We start from the raw sequence: 17,500 nt of genomic DNA on the forward strand, positions 1-17,500 counted from the left end.
CAAGACGAGTCTCAGGTCAAGCCCAGGTCATGCATTCGAAGAGCAAGACGAGTCTCAGGTCAAGCCCAGGTCATGCATTCGAAGAGCAAGACGAGTCTCAGGTCAAGCCCAGGTCATGCATTCTAAGAGCAAGACGAGTCTCAGGTCAAGCCCAAGTCATGCATTCGAAGAGCAAGACGAGTCTCAGGTCAAGCCCAGGTCATGCATTCGAAGAGCAAGACGAGTCTCAGGTCAAGCCCAGGTCATGCATTCAAGAGCAAGACGAGTCTCAGGTCAAGCCCAAGTCATGCATTCTAAGAGCAAGACGGAGTCTCAGGTCAAGCCCAGGTCATGCATTCGAAGAGCAAGACGAGTCTCAGGTCAAGCCCAGGTCATGCATTCTAAGAGCAAGACGAGTCTCAGGTCAAGCCCAGGTCATGCATTCGAAGAGCAAGACGAGTCTCAGGTCAAGCCCAGGTCATGCATTCGAAGAGCAAGGCGAAGTCTCAGGTCAAGCCCAGGTCATGCATTCGAAGAGCAAGACGAGTCTCAGGTCAAGCCCAGGTCATGCATTCGAAGAGCAAGACGAGTCTCAGGTCAAGCCCAGGTCATGCATTCGAAGAGCAAGACGAGTCTCAGGTCAAGCCCAGGTCATGCATTCGAAGAGCAAGACGAGTCTCAGGTCAAGCCCAGGTCATGCATTCGAAGAGCAAGACGAGTCTCAGGTCAAGCCCAGGTCATGCATTCTAAGAGCAAGACGAGTCTCAGGTCAAGCCCAGGTCATGCATTCTAAGAGCAAGACGAGTCTCAGGTCAAGCCCAGGTCATGCATTCTAAGAGCAAGACGAGTCTCAGGTCAAGCCCAGGTCATGCATTCGAAGAGCAAGACGAAGTCTCAGGTCAAGCCCAGGTCATGCATTCTAAGAGCAAGACGAGTCTCAGGTCAAGCCCAGGTCATGCATTCGAAGAGCAAGACGCAGTCTCAGGTCAAGCCCAGGTCATGCATTCGAAGAGCAAGACGAGTCTCAGGTCAAGCCCAGGTCATGCATTCTAAGAGCAAGACGAGTCTCAGGTCAAGCCCAGGTCATGCATTCTAAGAGCAAGACGAGTCTCAGGTCAAGCCCAGGTCATGCATTCTAAGAGCAAGACGAGTCTCAGGTCAAGCCCAGGTCATGCATTCTAAGAGCAAGACGAGTCTCAGGTCAAGCCCAGGTCATGCATTCTAAGAGCAAGACGAGTCTCAGGTCAAGCCCAGGTCATGCATTCTAAGAGCAAGACGAGTCTCAGGTCAAGCCCAGGTCATGCATTCGAAGAGCAAGACGAGTCTCAGGTCAAGCCCAGGTCATGCATTCTAAGAGCAAGACGAGTCTCAGGTCAAGCCCAGGTCATGCATTCTAAGAGCAAGACGAGTCTCAGGTCAAGCCCAGGTCATGCATTCGAAGAGCAAGACGAGTCTCAGGTCAAGCCCAAGTCATGCATTCTAAGAGCAAGACGAGTCTCAGGTCAAGCCCAGGTCATGCATTCGAAGAGCAAGACGAGTCTCAGGTCAAGCCCAGGTCATGCATTCGAAGAGCAAGACGAGTCTCAGGTCAAGCCCAGGTCATGCATTCGAAGAGCAAGACGAGTCTCAGGTCAAGCCCAGGTCATGCATTCGAAGAGCAAGACGAGTCTCAGGTCAAGCCCAGGTCATGCATTCTAAGAGCAAGACGAGTCTCAGGTCAAGCCCAGGTCATGCATTCTAAGAGCAAGACGAGTCTCAGGTTTTTTTAAAGTGTCAAGTCAAGTAAAAAAAAAAATCTATACATGCAATGACTGTTGAACTTCCAATGTTTGTCTATTTGTTGAGTCTACCTGACTTGATTATTTATTGAGTCTACCTGACTTGATTATTTATTGAGTCTACCAGTATTGATTATTTATTGAGTCTACCAGTATTGATTATTTATTGAGTCTACCTGACTTGATTATTTATTGAGTCTACCTGACTTGATTATTTATTGAGTCTACCAGTATTGATTATTTATTGAGTCTACCAGTATTGATTATTTATTGAGGCTACCTGACTTGATTATTGAGGCTACCTGACTTGATTATTTATTGAGTCTACCAGTATTGATTATTTATTGAGTCTACCTGACTTGATTATTTATTGAGTCTACCAGTATTGATTATTTATTGAGTCTACCAGACTTGATTATTTATTGAGTCTACCAGTATTGATTATTTATTGAGTCTACCAGTATTGATTATTTATTGAGTCTACTAGACTTGATTATTTATTGAGTCTACCAGTATTGATTATTTATTGAGGCTACCTGACTTGATTATTTATTGAGTCTACCAGTATTGATTATTTATTGAGTCTACCAGACTTGATTATTTATTGAGTCTACCAGTATTGATTATTTATTGAGTCTACCAGTATTGATTATTTATTGAGTCTACCTGACTTGATTATTTATTGAGTCTACCTGACTTTATTTATTGAGTCTACTAGACTTGATTATTTATTGAGTCTACCAGTATTGATTATTTATTGAGTCTACCAGTATTGATTATTTATTGAGTCTACCAGTATTGATTATTTATTGAGTCTACCAGTATTGATTATTTATTGAGTCTACCAGTATTGATTATTTATTGAGTCTACCAGTATTGATTATTTATTGAGTCTACCAGTATTGATTATTTATTGAGTCTACCAGTATTGATTATTTATTGAGTCTACCAGTATTGATTATTTATTGAGTCTTATGGCAGTCCTCTCTCTCTGCAGCTGATCCTAGCTGTATATTTATTTATGGCAGTCCTCTCTCTCTGCAGCTGATCCTAGCTGTATATTTATTTATGGCAGTCCTCTCTCTCTGCAGCTGATCCTAGCTGTATATTTATTTATGGCAGTCCTCCCTCTCTGCAGCTGATCCTAGCTGTATATTTATTTATGGCAGTCCTCTCTCTCTGCAGCTGATCCTAGCTCCATATTTATGGCAGTCCTCTCTCTCTGCAGCTGATCCTAGCTGTATATTTATTTATGGCAGTCCTCTCTCTCTGCAGCTGATCCTAGCTGTATATTTATTTATGGCAGTCCTCTCTCTCTGCAGCTGATCCTAGCTGTATATTTATTTACGGCAGTCCTCTCTCTCTGCAGCTGATCCTAGCTGTATATTTATTTACTGGCAGTCCTCTCTCTCTGCAGCTGATCCTAGCTGTATATTTATTTATGGCAGTCCTCTCTCTCTCTGCAGCTGATCCTAGCTGTATATTTATTTATGGCAGTCCTCTCTCTCTGCAGCTGATCCTAGCTGTATATTTATTTATGGCAGTCCTCTCTCTCTGCAGCTGATCCTAGCTGTATATTTATTTACGGCAGTCCTCTCTCTCTGCAGCTGATCCTAGCTGTATATTTATTTATGGCAGTCCTCTCTCTCTGCAGCTGATCCTAGCTGTATATTTATTTATGGCAGTCCTCTCTCTCTGCAGCTGATCCTAGCTGTATATTTATTTATGGCAGTCCTCCCTCTCTGCAGCTGATCCTAGCTGTATATTTATTTATGGCAGTCCTCTCTCTCTGCAGCTGATCCTAGCTCCATATTTATGGCAGTCCTCTCTCTCTGCAGCTGATCCTAGCTGTATATTTATTTATGGCAGTCCTCTCTCTCTGCAGCTGATGCTAGAGCTGAACAGCACATCAGCACTCTGTTCGCTAGCTCACCTGACCTGTGGTGATTGACAGTTTGCTGGTCCAATCAGAGGGCGAGTGTGCGTTTCACTAGCCAATCTGTTGCACGTTTTTTCTGCTGTGTGGAGAGTAATCCACGGAGACTCGGTGCTACAAAATGAGTGACAAAACTTTACTAAACCTGGCCAGACCATTTCAAGTCATCAGTCTCAAGTCAAGGCTCAAGTTATTTGATTTTCTATCAAGTCATTTGACTGGAGTCACACACCTGTTGCACTAACCCACTGTTGTGACCAGTTTTTGTATGTTGGTGCTAACCCCAGGCTAAACTGGCCAATGGTAAGATGACTATCCAGGTGTCCCCTCTGGTGTGTTGTTAAGCTGTTCTATCTCTCTGTTGTCTCCAGGTGTCCCCTCTGGTGTGTTGTTAAGCTGTCCTATCTCTCTGTTGTCTCCAGGTGTCCCCTCTGGTGTGTTGTTAAGCTGTTCTATCTCTCTGTTGTCTCCAGGTGTCCCCTCTGGTGTGTTGTTAAGCTGTTCTATCTCTCTGTCTCCAGGTGTCCCCTCTGGTGTGTTGTTAAGCTGTTCTATCTCTCTGTTGTCTCCAGGTGTCCCCTCTGGTGTGTTGTTAAGCTGTTCTATCTCTCTGTCTCCAGGTGTCCCCTCTGGTGTGTTGTTAAGCTGTTCTATCTCTCTGTCTCCAGGTGTCCCCTCTGGTGTGTTGTTAAGCTGTTCTATCTCTCTGTTGTCTCCAGGTGTCCCCTCTGGTGTGTTGTTAAGCTGTTCTATCTCTCTGTTGTCTCCAGGTGTCCCCTCTGGTGTGTTGTTACGCTGTTCTATCTCTCTTTGTCTCCAGGTGTCCCCTCTGGTGTGTTGTTAAGCTGTTCTATCTCTCGTTGTCTCCAGGTGTCCCCTCTGGTGTGTTGTTAAGCTGTTCTATCTCTCTGTTGTCTCCAGGTGTCCCCTCTGGTGTGTTGTTAAGCTGTTCTATCTCTCTGTTGTCTCCAGGTGTCCCCTCTGGTGTGTTGTTAAGCTGTTCTATCTCTCTGTGTCTCCAGGTGTCCCCTCTGGTGTGTTGTTAAGCTGTTCTATCTCTCGTGTCTCCAGGTGTCCCCTCTGGTGTGTTGTTAAGCTGTTCTATCTCTCTGTTGTCTCCAGGTGTCCCCTCTGGTGTGTTGTTACGCTGTTCTATCTCTCTGTCTCCAGGTGTCCCCTCTGGTGTGTTGTTAAGCTGTTCTATCTCTCTGTTGTCTCCAGGTGTCCCCTCTGGTGTGTTGTTAAGCTGTCCTATCTCTCTGTTGTCTCCAGGTGTCCCCTCTGGTGTGTTGTTAAGCTGTTCTATCTCTCTGTCTCCAGGTGTCCCCTCTGGTGTGTTGTTAAGCTGTTCTATCTCTCTCTGTCTCCAGGTGTCCCCTCTGGTGTGTTGTTAAGCTGTTCTATCTCTCTGTTGTCTCCAGGTGTCCCCTCTGGTGTGTTGTTAAGCTGTTCTATCTCTCTGTTGTCTCCAGGTGTCCCCTCTGGTGTGTTGTTAAACTGTTCTATCTCTCTCTGTCTCCAGGTGTCCCCTCTGGTGTGTTGTTAAGCTGTTCTATCTCTCTGTTGTCTCCAGGTGTCCCCTCTGGTGTGTTGTTGCTGTTCTATTTCTCTGTCTCCAGGTGTCCCCTCTGGTGTGTTGTTAAGCTGTTCTATCTCTCTGTTGTCTCCAGGTGTCCCCTCTGGTGTGTTGTTAAGCTGTTCTATCTCTCTGTTGTCTCCAGGTGTCCCCTCTGGTGTGTTGTTAAGCTGTTCTATCTCTCTGTCTCCAGGTGTCCCCTCTGGTGTGTTGTTAAGCTGTTCTATCTCTCTGTTGTCTCCAGGTGTCCCCTCTGGTGTGTTGTTAAGCTGTCCTATCTCTCTGTTGTCTCCAGGTGTCCCCTCTGGTGTGTTGTTAAGCTGTCCTATCTCTCTGTTGTCTCCAGGTGTACTCTGCACCCTAACGACTCCCTAGCGATGGAGGGTCCTCTCAGCAGAGTGAAGAGTCTGAAGAAGTCTCTCAGACAGAGCTTCAGACGCATCCGGAAGAGTAGAGTGTCTGGGAAGAAACGCCCCTTCACCACCCCTACCAGCAAGGTAACACACCCCCCATCTCCGTTACCACCCCTACCAGCAAGGTAACACACCCCATCTCCGTTACTACCCCTACCAGCAAGGTAACACACACCATCTCCGTTACTACCCCTACCAGCAAGGTAACACACCCCATCTCCGTTACTACCCCTACCAGCAAGGTAACACACCCCATCTCCGTTACTACCCCTACCAGCAAGGTAACACCCCCCATCTCCGTTACTACCCCTACCAGCAAGGTAACACACACCCCATCTCCGTTACCACCCCTACCAGCAAGGTAACACACCCCATCTCCGTTACTACCCCTACCAGCAAGGTAACACACCCCCATCTCTGTTACTACCCCTACCAGCAAGGTAACACACCCCATCTCCGTCACTACCCCTACCAGCAAGGTAACACACCCCATCTCCGTTACTACCCCTACCAGCAAGGTAACACACACCCCATCTCCATTACTACCCCTACCAGCAAGGTAACACACCCCCCATCTCCGTTACTACCCCTACCAGCAAGGTAACACACCCCATCTCCGTTACTACCCCTACCAGCAAGGTAACACACCCCCCATCTCCATTACTACCCCTACCAGCAAGGTAACACACCCCATCTCCGTTACTACCCCTACCAGCAAGGTAACACCCCCCATCTCCGTTACTACCCCTACCAGCAAGGTAACACACCCCATCTCCGTTACTACCCCTACCAGCAAGGTAACACACCCCATCTCCGTTACTACCCCTACCAGCAAGGTAACACACCCCCATCTCCGTTACTACCCCTACCAGCAAGGTAACACACCCCATCTCCGTCACTACCCCCTACCAGCAAGGTAACACACCCCATCTCCGTTACTACCCCTACCAGCAAGGTAACACACCCCATCTCCGTCACTACCCCTACCAGCAAGGTAACACACCCCATCTCCGTTACTACCCCTACCAGCAAGGTAACACACCCCATCTCCGTTACTACCCCTACCAGCAAGGTAACACACCCCATCTCCGTTACTACCCCTACCAGCAAGGTAACACACCCCATCTCCGTCACTACCCCTACCAGCAAGGTAACACACCCCATCTCCGTCACTACCCCTACCAGCAAGGTAACACACCCCATCTCCGTTTACTACCCCTACCAGCAAGGTAACACACCCCATCTCCGTTACTCCCCTACCAGCAAGGTAACACACCCCATCTCCGTTACTACCCCTACCAGCAAGGTAACACACCCCATCTCCGTCACTACCCTACCAGCAAGGTAACACACCCCATCTCCGTTACTACCCCTACCAGCAAGGTAACACACACCCCATCTCCGTTACTACCCCTACCAGCAAGGTACACACACCCCATCTCCATTACTACCCCCTACCAGCAAGGTAACACACCCCATCTCCGTTACTACCCCTACCAGCAAGGTAACACACACCCCATCTCCGTCACTACCCCTACCAGCAAGGTAACACACCCCATCTCCGTCACTACCCCTACCAGCAAGGTAACACACCCCATCTCCGTTACTACCCCCTACCAGCAAGGTAACACACCCCATCTCCGTTACTACCCCTACCAGCAAGGTAACACACCCCATCTCCGTTACTACCCCTACCAGCAAGGTAACACTATTCCCATCTCCGTTACTACCCCTACCAGCAAGGTAACACACCCCATCTCCGTTACTACCCCTACCAGCAAGGTAACACACCCCATCTCCGTCACTACAGCAAGGTAACACACCCCATCTCCGTTACTACCCCTACCAGCAAGGTAACACACCCCATCTCCGTCACTACCCCTACCAGCAAGGTAACACACCCCATCTCCGTTACTACCCCTACCAGCAAGGTAACACACCCCATCTCCATCACTACCCCTACCAGCAAGGTAACACACACCCCATCTCCGTTACTACCCCTACCAGCAAGGTAACACACCCCATCTCCGTTACTACCCCTACCAGCAAGGTAACACACCCCATCTCCGTTACTACCCCTACCAGCAAGGTAACACACCCCATCTCCGTTACTACCCCTACCAGCAAGGTAACACACATCCCATCTCCGTCACTACCCCTACCAGCAAGGTAACACACCCCATCTCCGTTACTACCCCCTACCAGCAAGGTAACACACCCCATCTCCGTTACTACCCCTACCAGCAAGGTAACACACCCCATCTCCGTTACTACCCCTACCAGCAAGGTAACACACCCCATCTCCGTCACTACCCCTACCAGCAAGGTAACACACCCCATCTCCGTTACTACCCCTACCAGCAAGGTAACACACCCCATCTCCGTCACTACCCCTACCAGCAAGGTAACACACCCCATCTCCGTCACTACCCCTACCAGCAAGGTAACACACCCCATCTCCGTTACTACCCCTACCAGCAAGGTAACACACTCCCATCTCCGTCACTACCCCTACCAGCAAGGTAACACACCCCATCTCCGTTACCACCCCTACCAGCAAGGTAACACACCCCATCTCCATTACTCCCCCTACCAGCAAGGTAACACACCCCATCTCCGTCACTACCCCTACCAGCAAGGTAACACACCCCATCTCCGTTACTACCCCTACCAGCAAGGTAACACTCTCCATCACAATGTAATAGATTGGTTCTCACAATGTAATAGATTCTCACAGGGCATCCAATGAGTGTGACGTAACACCCAGTGTGTGTAGGTGTGACATCACTTCCTGTGTGTGTGTGTAGGTCCAGGAGGCCAACGCAGCGCTAGCCGACCAGGAGGAAGTAGCTCCGGTCCAGCGGCGGATCGAGCCGAGATCAGCTGACGACTCTCTGTCAGGAGTGGTGCGATGTCTCTGTTTCGCTGATACATACCTTAGAGACGGTATAATTCTGTCTGTCTGTCTGTTATACATGTTTAATGTGTGTGTCTCTGTGTTAACGTGTCTCTGTGTTAACGTGTCTCTGTGTTAACGTGTCTCCGTGTTAACGTGTCTCTGTGTTAACGTGTCTCTATGTTAACGTGTCTCTGTGTTAACGTGTCTCTGTGTTAACGTGTCTCTGTGTTAACGTGTCTCTGTGTTAACGTGTCTCTGTGTTAACGTGTCTCTATGTTAACGTGTCTCTGTGTTAACGTGTCTCTGTGTTAACGTGTCTCTGTAACGTGTCTCTGTGTTAACGTGTCTCTGTGTTAACGTGTCTCTGTGTTAACGTGTCTCTTGTTAACGTGTCTCTGTGTTAACGTGTCTCTGTAACGTGTCTCTGTGTTAACGTGTCTCTGTGTTAACGTGTCTCTGTGTTAACGTGTCTCTATAAGTGTTTTAACGTGTCTCTATGTTAACGTGTCTCTGTGTTAACGTGTCTCTGTGTTAACGTGTCTCTTTAACGTGTCTCTGTGTTAACGTGTCTCTGTGTTAACGTGTCTCTATAACGTGTCTCTGTGTTAACGTGTCTCTATAACGTGTCTCTGTGTTAACGTGTCTCTATAACGTGTCTCTGTGTTAACGTGTCTCTATAACGTGTCTCTGTGTTAACGTGTCTCTGTGTTAACGTGTCTCTGTGTTAACGTGTCTCTGTGTTAACGTGTCTCTGTGTTAACGTGTCTCTATAACGTGTCTCTGTGTTAACGTGTCTCTATAACGTGTCTCTGTGTTAACGTGTCTCTATGTTAACGTGTCTCTGTGTTAACGTGTCTCTGTGTTAACGTGTCTCTGTGTTAACGTGTCTCTGTGTTAACGTGTCTCTGTGTTAACGTGTCTCTATAACGTGTCTCTGTGTTAACGTGTCTCTGTGTTAACGTGTTTCTGTGTTAACGTGTCTCTGTGTTAACGTGTCTCTGTGTTAACGTGTCTCTATAACGTGTCTCTGTGTTAACGTGTCTCTGTGTTAACGTGTCTCTGTGTTAACGTGTCTCTGTGTTAACGTGTCTCTGTGTTAACGTGTCTCTGTGTTAACGTGTCTCTGTGTTAACGTGTCTCTGTGTTAACGTGTCTCTGTGTTAACGTGTCTCTGTGTTAACGTGTCTCTGTGTTAACGTGTCTCTGTGTTAACGTGTCTCTGTAACGTGTCTCTGTGTTAACGTGTCTCTGTGTTAACGTGTCTCTATAACGTGTCTCTGTGTTAACGTGTCTCTGTGTTAACGTGTCTCTGTGTTAACGTGTCTCTATGTTAACGTGTCTCTGTGTTAACGTGTCTCTGTGTTAACGTGTCTCTATAACGTGTCTCTGTGTTAACGTGTCTCTGTGTTAACGTGTCTCTGTGTTAACGTGTCTCTGTGTTAACGTGTCTCTGTGTTAACGTGTCTCTGTGTTAATGTGTCTCTGTGTTAACGTGTCTCTATAACGTGTCTCTGTGTTAACGTGTCTCTGTGTTAACGTGTCTCTGTGTTAACGTGTCTCTGTGTTAACGTGTCTCTGTGTTAACGTGTCTCTGTGTTAACGTGTCTCTGTGTTAACGTGTCTCTATAACGTGTCTCTGTGTTAACGTGTCTCTGTGTTAACGTGTCTCTATGTTAACGTGTCTCTGTGTTAACGTGTCTCTATAACGTGTCTCTGTGTTAACGTGTCTCTATGTTAACGTGTCTCTATAACGTGTCTCTATGTTAACGTGTCTCTGTGTTAACGTGTCTCTGTGTTAACGTGTCTCTATAACGTGTCTCTGTGTTAACGTGTCTCTGTGTTAACGTGTCTCTATAACGTGTCTCTGTGTTAACGTGTCTCTATAACGTGTCTCTGTGTTAACGTGTCTCTGTGTTAACGTGTCTCTGTGTTAACGTGTCTCTGTGTTAACGTGTCTCTGTGTTAACGTGTCTCTGTGTTAACGTGTCTCTATAACGTGTCTCTGTGTTAACGTGTCTCTGTGTTAACGTGTCTCTGTGTTAACGTGTCTCTGTGTTAACGTGTCTCTGTGTTAACGTGTCTCTGTGTTAACGTGTCTCTATGTTAACGTGTCTCTGTGTTAACGTGTCTCTGTGTTAACGTGTCTCTGTGTTAACGTGTCTCTATAACGTGTCTCTGTGTTAACGTGTCTCTGTGTTAACGTGTCTCTATAACGTGTCTCTGTGTTAACGTGTCTCTGTGTTAACGTGTCTCTGTGTTAACGTGTCTCTGTGTTAACGTGTCTCTATGTTAACGTGTCTCTGTGTTAACGTGTCTCTGTGTTAACGTGTCTCTGTTAACGTGTCTCTGTGTTAACGGTCTCTGTGTTAACGTGTCTCTGTGTTAACGTGTCTCTGTGTTAACGCGTGTCTCTGTGTTAACGTGTCTCTGTGTTAACGTGTCTCTGTGTTAACGTGTCTCTGTGTTAACGTGTCTCTGTGTTAACGTGTCTCTGTGTTAACGTGTCTCTGTGTTAACGTGTCTCTATGTTAACGTGTCTCTGTGTTAACGTGTCTCTGTGTTAACGTGTCTCTGTGTTAACGTGTCTCTGTGTTAACGTGTCTCTGTGTTAAGGTGTCTCTGTGTTAACGTGTCTCTGTGTTAACGTGTCTCTGTGTTAACGTGTCTCTGTGTTAACGTGTCTCTGTGTTAACGTGTCTCTGTGTTAACGTGTCTCTATGTTAACGTGTCTCTGTGTTAACGTGTCTCTGTGTTAACGTGTCTCTGTGTTAACGTGTCTCTATAACGTGTCTCTGTGTTAACGTGTCTCTGTGTTAACGTGTCTCTGTGTTAACGTGTCTCTGTGTTAACGTGTCTCTGTGTTAACGTGTCTCTATGTTAACGTGTCTCTGTGTTAACGTGTCTCTGTGTTAACGTGTCTCTGTGTTAACGTGTCTCTGTGTTAACGTGTCTCTGTGTTAACGTGTCTCTGTGTTAACGCGTGTCTCTGTGTTAACGTGTCTCTGTGTTAACGTGTCTCTATGTTAACGTGTCTCTGTGTTAACGTGTCTCTGTGTTAACGTGTCTCTGTGTTAACGTGTCTCTGTGTTAACGTGTCTCTATGTTAACGTGTCTCTGTGTTAACGTGTCTCTGTGTTAACGTGTCTCTATGTTAACGTGTCTCTGTGTTAACGTGTCTCTATAACGTGTCTCTATGTTAACGTGTCTCTGTGTTAACGTGTCTCTGTGTTAACGTGTCTCTGTGTTAACGTGTCTCTATAACGTGTCTCTGTGTTAACGTGTCTCTGTGTTAACGTGTCTCTGTGTTAACGTGTCTCTGTGTTAACGTGTCTCTGTGTTAACGTGTCTCTGTGTTAACGTGTCTCTGTGTTAACGTGTCTCTGTGTTAACGTGTCTCTGTGTTAACGTGTCTCTATGTTAACGTGTCTCTATAACGTGTCTCTATAACGTGTCTCTGTGTTAACGTGTCTCTGTGTTAACGTGTCTCTGTGTTAACGTGTCTCTATGTTAACGTGTCTCTATAACGTGTCTCTATAACGTGTCTCTATGTTAACGTGTCTCTGTGTTAACGTGTCTCTATAACGTGTCTCTATAACGTGTCTCTGTGTTAACGTGTCTCTGTGTTAACGTGTCTCTGTGTTAACGTGTCTCTGTGTTAACGTGTCTCTGTGTTAACGTGTCTCTGTGTTAACGTGTCTCTGTGTTAACGTGTCTCTATGTTAACGTGTCTCTGTGTTAACGTGTCTCTGTGTTAACGTGTCTCTATGTTAACGTGTCTCTGTGTTAACGTGTCTCTGTGTTAACGTGTCTCTGTGTTAACGTGTCTCTGTGTTAACGTGTCTCTGTGTTAACGTGTTTCTGTGTTAACGTGTCTCTGTGTTAACGTGTCTCTGTGTTAACGTGTCTCTATAACGTGTCTCTATGTTAACGTGTCTCTGTGTTAACGTGTCTCTATGTTAAGGTATCTCTATGTTAAGGTATCTCTATGTTAAGGTATATCTATGTCTCCTGCAGGTACACACCACGGCCCGACGCTGTGGGCGGGGACTAACTCAGGGAGTGTGTATGCTTACGCGCTGGAGGTTCCGGGTGTGGGGTCGGGGTCGGGGTCGGGGCGTGGGCGCGGTGGGGCGGGGGGTGAGGGGAGTGTGTGTGTGGAGGCGGTGTTGGGTAAAGAGATCCAGCTGATGCACAGAGCTCCGGTCGTGTCCATCTGTGTTCTGGACGGACGGGGGAAACCGTTACCAGAACCGTACCAAGCCTCTCTGGACCTGGCCACCGCTCCAGACATGACCAACCCACACTCTGTCCTCATCGCATCAGAGGAACAGCTCAAGGTACAAACACAGACAATATTATTATTATCATTACATTTCTATTATTTCTCTATTTTCTTTCTCTGCGTTGTTGGGAACGACCCGTCAGTCAGCATTTCACTGGTAGTCTACACCTGTTGGTTACCAAGCATTTCACTGGTAGTCTACACCTGTTGGTTACCAAGCATTTCACTGGTAGTCTACACCTGTTGGTTACCAAGCATTTCACTGGTAGTCTACACCTGTTGGTTACCAAGCATTTCACTGGTAGTCTACACCTGTTGGTTACCAAGCATTTCACTGGTAGTCTACACCTGTTGGTTACCAAGCATTTTTAGTGGTAGTCTACACCTGTTGGTTACCAAGCATTTCACTGGTAGTCTACACCTGTTGGTTACCAAGCATTTCACTGGTAGTCTACACCTGTTGGTTACCAAGCATTTCACTGGTAGTCTACACCTGTTGGTTACCAAGCATTTTTAGTGGTAGTCTACACCTGTTGGTTACCAAGCATTTCACTGGTAGTCTACACCTGTTGGTTACCAAGCATTTTTAGTGGTAGTCTACACCTGTTGGTTACCAAGCATTTCACTGGTAGTCTACACCTGTTGGTTACCAAGCATTTCACTGGTAGTCTACACCTGTTGGTTACCAAGCATTTCACTGGTAGTCTACACCTGTTGGTTACCAAGCATTTCACTGGTAGTCTACACCTGTTGGTTACCAAGCATCTCACTGGTAGTCTACACCTGTTGGTTACCAAGCATTTCACTGGTAGTCTACACCTGTTGGTTACCAAGCATTTCACTGGTAGTCTACACCTGTTGTTTACCAAGCATGTGACGAATACAATTTGATTTGTTATAGTCATTTTCTGTTCTCTCCCAACCACAAATTATTTTCTCCTTAAATCTTTCGTCAGGTGTTCAGTCTTCCTAAGGTCAGTGTTAACAGGTGCAGTGGGGGAAAAAAGTATTTAGTCAGCCACCAATTGTGCAAGTTCTCCCACTTAAAAAGATGAGAGAGGCCTGTAATTTTCATCATAGGTACACGTCAACTATGACAGACAAAATGAGGAAAAAAAATCCAGAAAATCACATTGTAGGATTTTTCATGAATTTATTTGCAAATTATGGTGGAAAATAAGTATTTGGTCAATAACAAAAGTTTCTCAATACTTTGTTATATACCCTTTGTTGGCAATGACACATGTCAAACGTTTTCTGTAAGTCTTCCTCCATGCAGATCTCCTCTAGAGCAGTGATGTTTTGGGGCTGTCGCTGGGCAACACTGACTTTCAACTCCCTCCAAAGATTTTCTATGGGGTTGAGATCTGGAGACTGGCTAGGCCACTCCAGGACCTTGAAATGCTTCTTACGAAGCCACTCCTTCGTTGCCCGGGCGGTGTGTTTGGGATCATTGTCATGCTGAAAGACCCAGCCACGTTTCATCTTCAATGCCCTTGCTGATGGAAGGAGGTTTTCACTCAAAATCTCACGATACATGGCCCCATTCATTCTTTCCTTTACACGGATCAGTCGTCCTGGTCCCTTTGCAGAAAAAACAGCCCCAAAGCATGATGTTTCCACCCCCATGCTTCACAGTAGATATGGTGTTCTTTGGATGCAACTCAGCATTCTTTGTCCTCCAAACACGGCAAGTTGAGTTTTTACCAAAAAGTTCTATTTTGGTTTCATCTGACCATATGACATTCTCCCAATCCTCTTCTGGATCATCCAAATGCACTCTAGCAAACTTCAGACGGGCCTGGACATGTACTGGCTTAAGCAGGGGGACACGTCTGGCACTGCAGGATTTGAGTCCCTGGCGGCGTAGTGTGTTACTGATGGTAGGCTTTGTTACTTTGGTCCCAGCTCTCTGCAGGTCATTCACTAGGTCCCCCCGTGTGGTTCTGGGATTTTTGCTCACCGTTCTTGTGATCATTTTGACCCCACGGGGTGAGATCTTGCGTGGAGCCCCAGATCGAGGGAGATTATCAGTGGTCTTGTATGTCTTCCATTTCCTAATAATTGCTCCCACCGTTGATTTCTTCAAACCAAGCTGCTTACCTATTGCAGATTGTCTTCCCAGCCTGGTGCAGGTCTACAATTTTGTTTCTGGTGTCCTTTGACAGCTCTTTGGTCTTGGCCATAGTGGAGTTTGGAGTGTGACTGTTTGAGGTTGTGGACAGGTGTCTTTTATACTGATAACAAGTTCAAACAGGTGCCATTAATACAGGTAACGAGTGGAGGACAGAGGAGCCTCTTAAAGAAGAAGTAACAGGTATGTGAGAGCCAGAAATCTTGCTTGTTTGTAGGTGACCAAATACTTATTTTCCACCATAATTTGCAAATAAATTCATTAAAAATCCTACAATGTGATTTTCTGGATTTTTTTGTCTGTCATAGTTGACGTGTACCTATGATGAAAATTACAGGCCTCTCTCATCTTTTTAAGTGGGAGAACTTGCACAATTGGTGGCTGACTAAATACTTTTTTTCCCCACTGTATATTGTGTTAACAGGTGTTCAGTCTCCCCAAGGTCAGTGTTAACAGGTATATTGTGTTAACAGGTGTTCAGTCTTCCCAAGGTCAGTGTTAACAGGTATATTGTGTTAACAGGTGTTCAGTCTCCCCAAGGTCAGTGTTAACAGGTATATTGTGTTAACAGGTGTTCAGTCTCCCCAAGGTCAGTGTTAACAGGTATATTGTGTTAACAGGTGTTCCAGTCTTCCCAAGGTCAGTGTTAACAGGTATATTGTGTTAACAGGTGTTCCAGTCTTCCCAAGGTCAGTGTTAACAGGTATATTGTGTTAACAGGTGTTCAGTCTCCCCAAGGTCAGTGTTAACAGGTATATTGTGTTAACAGGTGTTCAGTCTCCCCAAGGTCAGTGTTAACAGGTATATTGTGTTAACAGGTGTTCAGTCTTCCTAAGGTCAGTGTTAACAGGTGTTCAGTCTCCCCAAGGTCAGTGTTAACAGGTATATTGTGTTAACAGGTGTTCAGTCTCCCCAAGGTCAGTGTTAACAGGTATATTGTGTTAACAGGTGTTCAGTCTTCCCAAGGTCAGTGTTAACAGGTGTAGTCGTGTTAACAGGTGTTCAGTCTCCCCAAGGTCAGTGTTAACAGGTATATTGTGTTAACAGGTGTTCAGTCTCCCCAAGGTCAGTGTTAACAGGTATATTGTGTTAACAGGTGTTCAGTCTTCCTAAGGTCAGTGTTAACAGGTGTTCAGTCTTTCTAAGGTCAGTGTTAACAGGTATATTGTGTTAACAGGTGTTCAGTCTCCCCAAGGTCAGTGTTAACAGGTATATTGTGTTAACAGGTGTTCAGTCTCCCCAAGGTCAGTGTTAACAGGTGTTCAGTCTCCCCAAGGTCAGTGTTAACAGGTATATTGTGTTAACAGGTGTTCAGTCTTCCCAAGGTCAGTGTTAACAGGTATATTGTGTTAACAGGTGTTCAGTCTTCCCAAGGTCAGTGTTAACAGGTATATTGTGTTAACAGGTGTTCAGTCTCCCCAAGGTCAGTGTTAACAGGTATATTGTGTTAACAGGTGTTCAGTCTTCCCAAGGTCAGTGATGTGTTAACAGGTGTTCAGTCTTCCCAAGGTCAGTGTTAACAGGTATATTGTGTTAACAGGTGTTCCAGTCTCCCCAAGGTCAGTGTTAACAGGTATATTGTGTTAACAGGTGTTCAGTCCCCAAGGTCAGTGTTAACAGGTGCAGTCTCCCCAAGGTCAGTGTTAACAGGTACAGTGGGGAAAAAAAAGTATTTAGTCAGCCACCAATTGTGCATGTTCTCCCACTTAAAAAAGATGAGAGAGGCCTGTAATTTTCATCATAGGTACACGTCAACTATGACAGACAAAATGAGGAAAAAAATCCAGAAAATCACATTGTAGGATTTTTTATGAATTTATTTGCAAATTATGGTGGAAAATAAGTATTTGGTCAATAACAAAAGTTTCTCAATACTTTGTTATATACCCTTTGTTGGCAATGACACAGGTCAAACGTTTTCTGTAAGTCTTCACAAGGTTTTCACACACTGTTGCTGGTATTTTGGCCCATTCCTCCATGCAGATCTCCTCTAGAGTAGTGATGTTTTGGGGCTGTCGCTGAGCAACACGGACTTTCAACTCCCTCCAAAGATTTTCTATGGGGTTGAGATCTGGAGACTAGCTAGGCCACCAGGACCTTGAAATGCTTCTTACGAAGCCACTCCTTCGTTCGGGCGGTGTGTTTGGGATCATTGTCATGCTGAAAGACCCAGCCACGTTTCATCTTCAATGCCCTTGCTGATGGAAGGAGATTTTCACTCAAAATCTCACGATACATGGCCCCATTCATTCTTTCCTTTAACGGATCAGTCGTCCTGGTCCCTTTGCAGAAAAAACAGCCCCAAAGCATGATGTTTCCACCCCCATGCTTCACAGTAGGTATGGTGTTCTTTGGATGCAACTCAGCATTCTTTGTCCTCCAAACACGATGAGTTGAGTTTTTACCCAAAAAGTTATATTTTGGTTTCATCTGACCATATGACATTCTCCCAATGATCTTCTGGATCATCCAAATGCACTCTAGCAAACTTCAGACGGCCTGG

The 17,500-nt window shown here is 45.9% G+C and overlaps 1 pseudogene; it reads left to right on the plus strand.

Moving 5' to 3' along the window:
- The window catches only part of LOC121581841, a 47,634-nt pseudogene that overhangs the window by 15,558 nt on the left and 14,576 nt on the right, over nucleotides 1-17,500 (plus strand).

The sequence above is a fragment of the Coregonus clupeaformis genome, chromosome 15, assembly GCF_020615455.1.
Source record: "Coregonus clupeaformis isolate EN_2021a chromosome 15, ASM2061545v1, whole genome shotgun sequence".
Taxonomy (NCBI): Eukaryota; Metazoa; Chordata; class Actinopteri; order Salmoniformes; family Salmonidae; genus Coregonus; species Coregonus clupeaformis.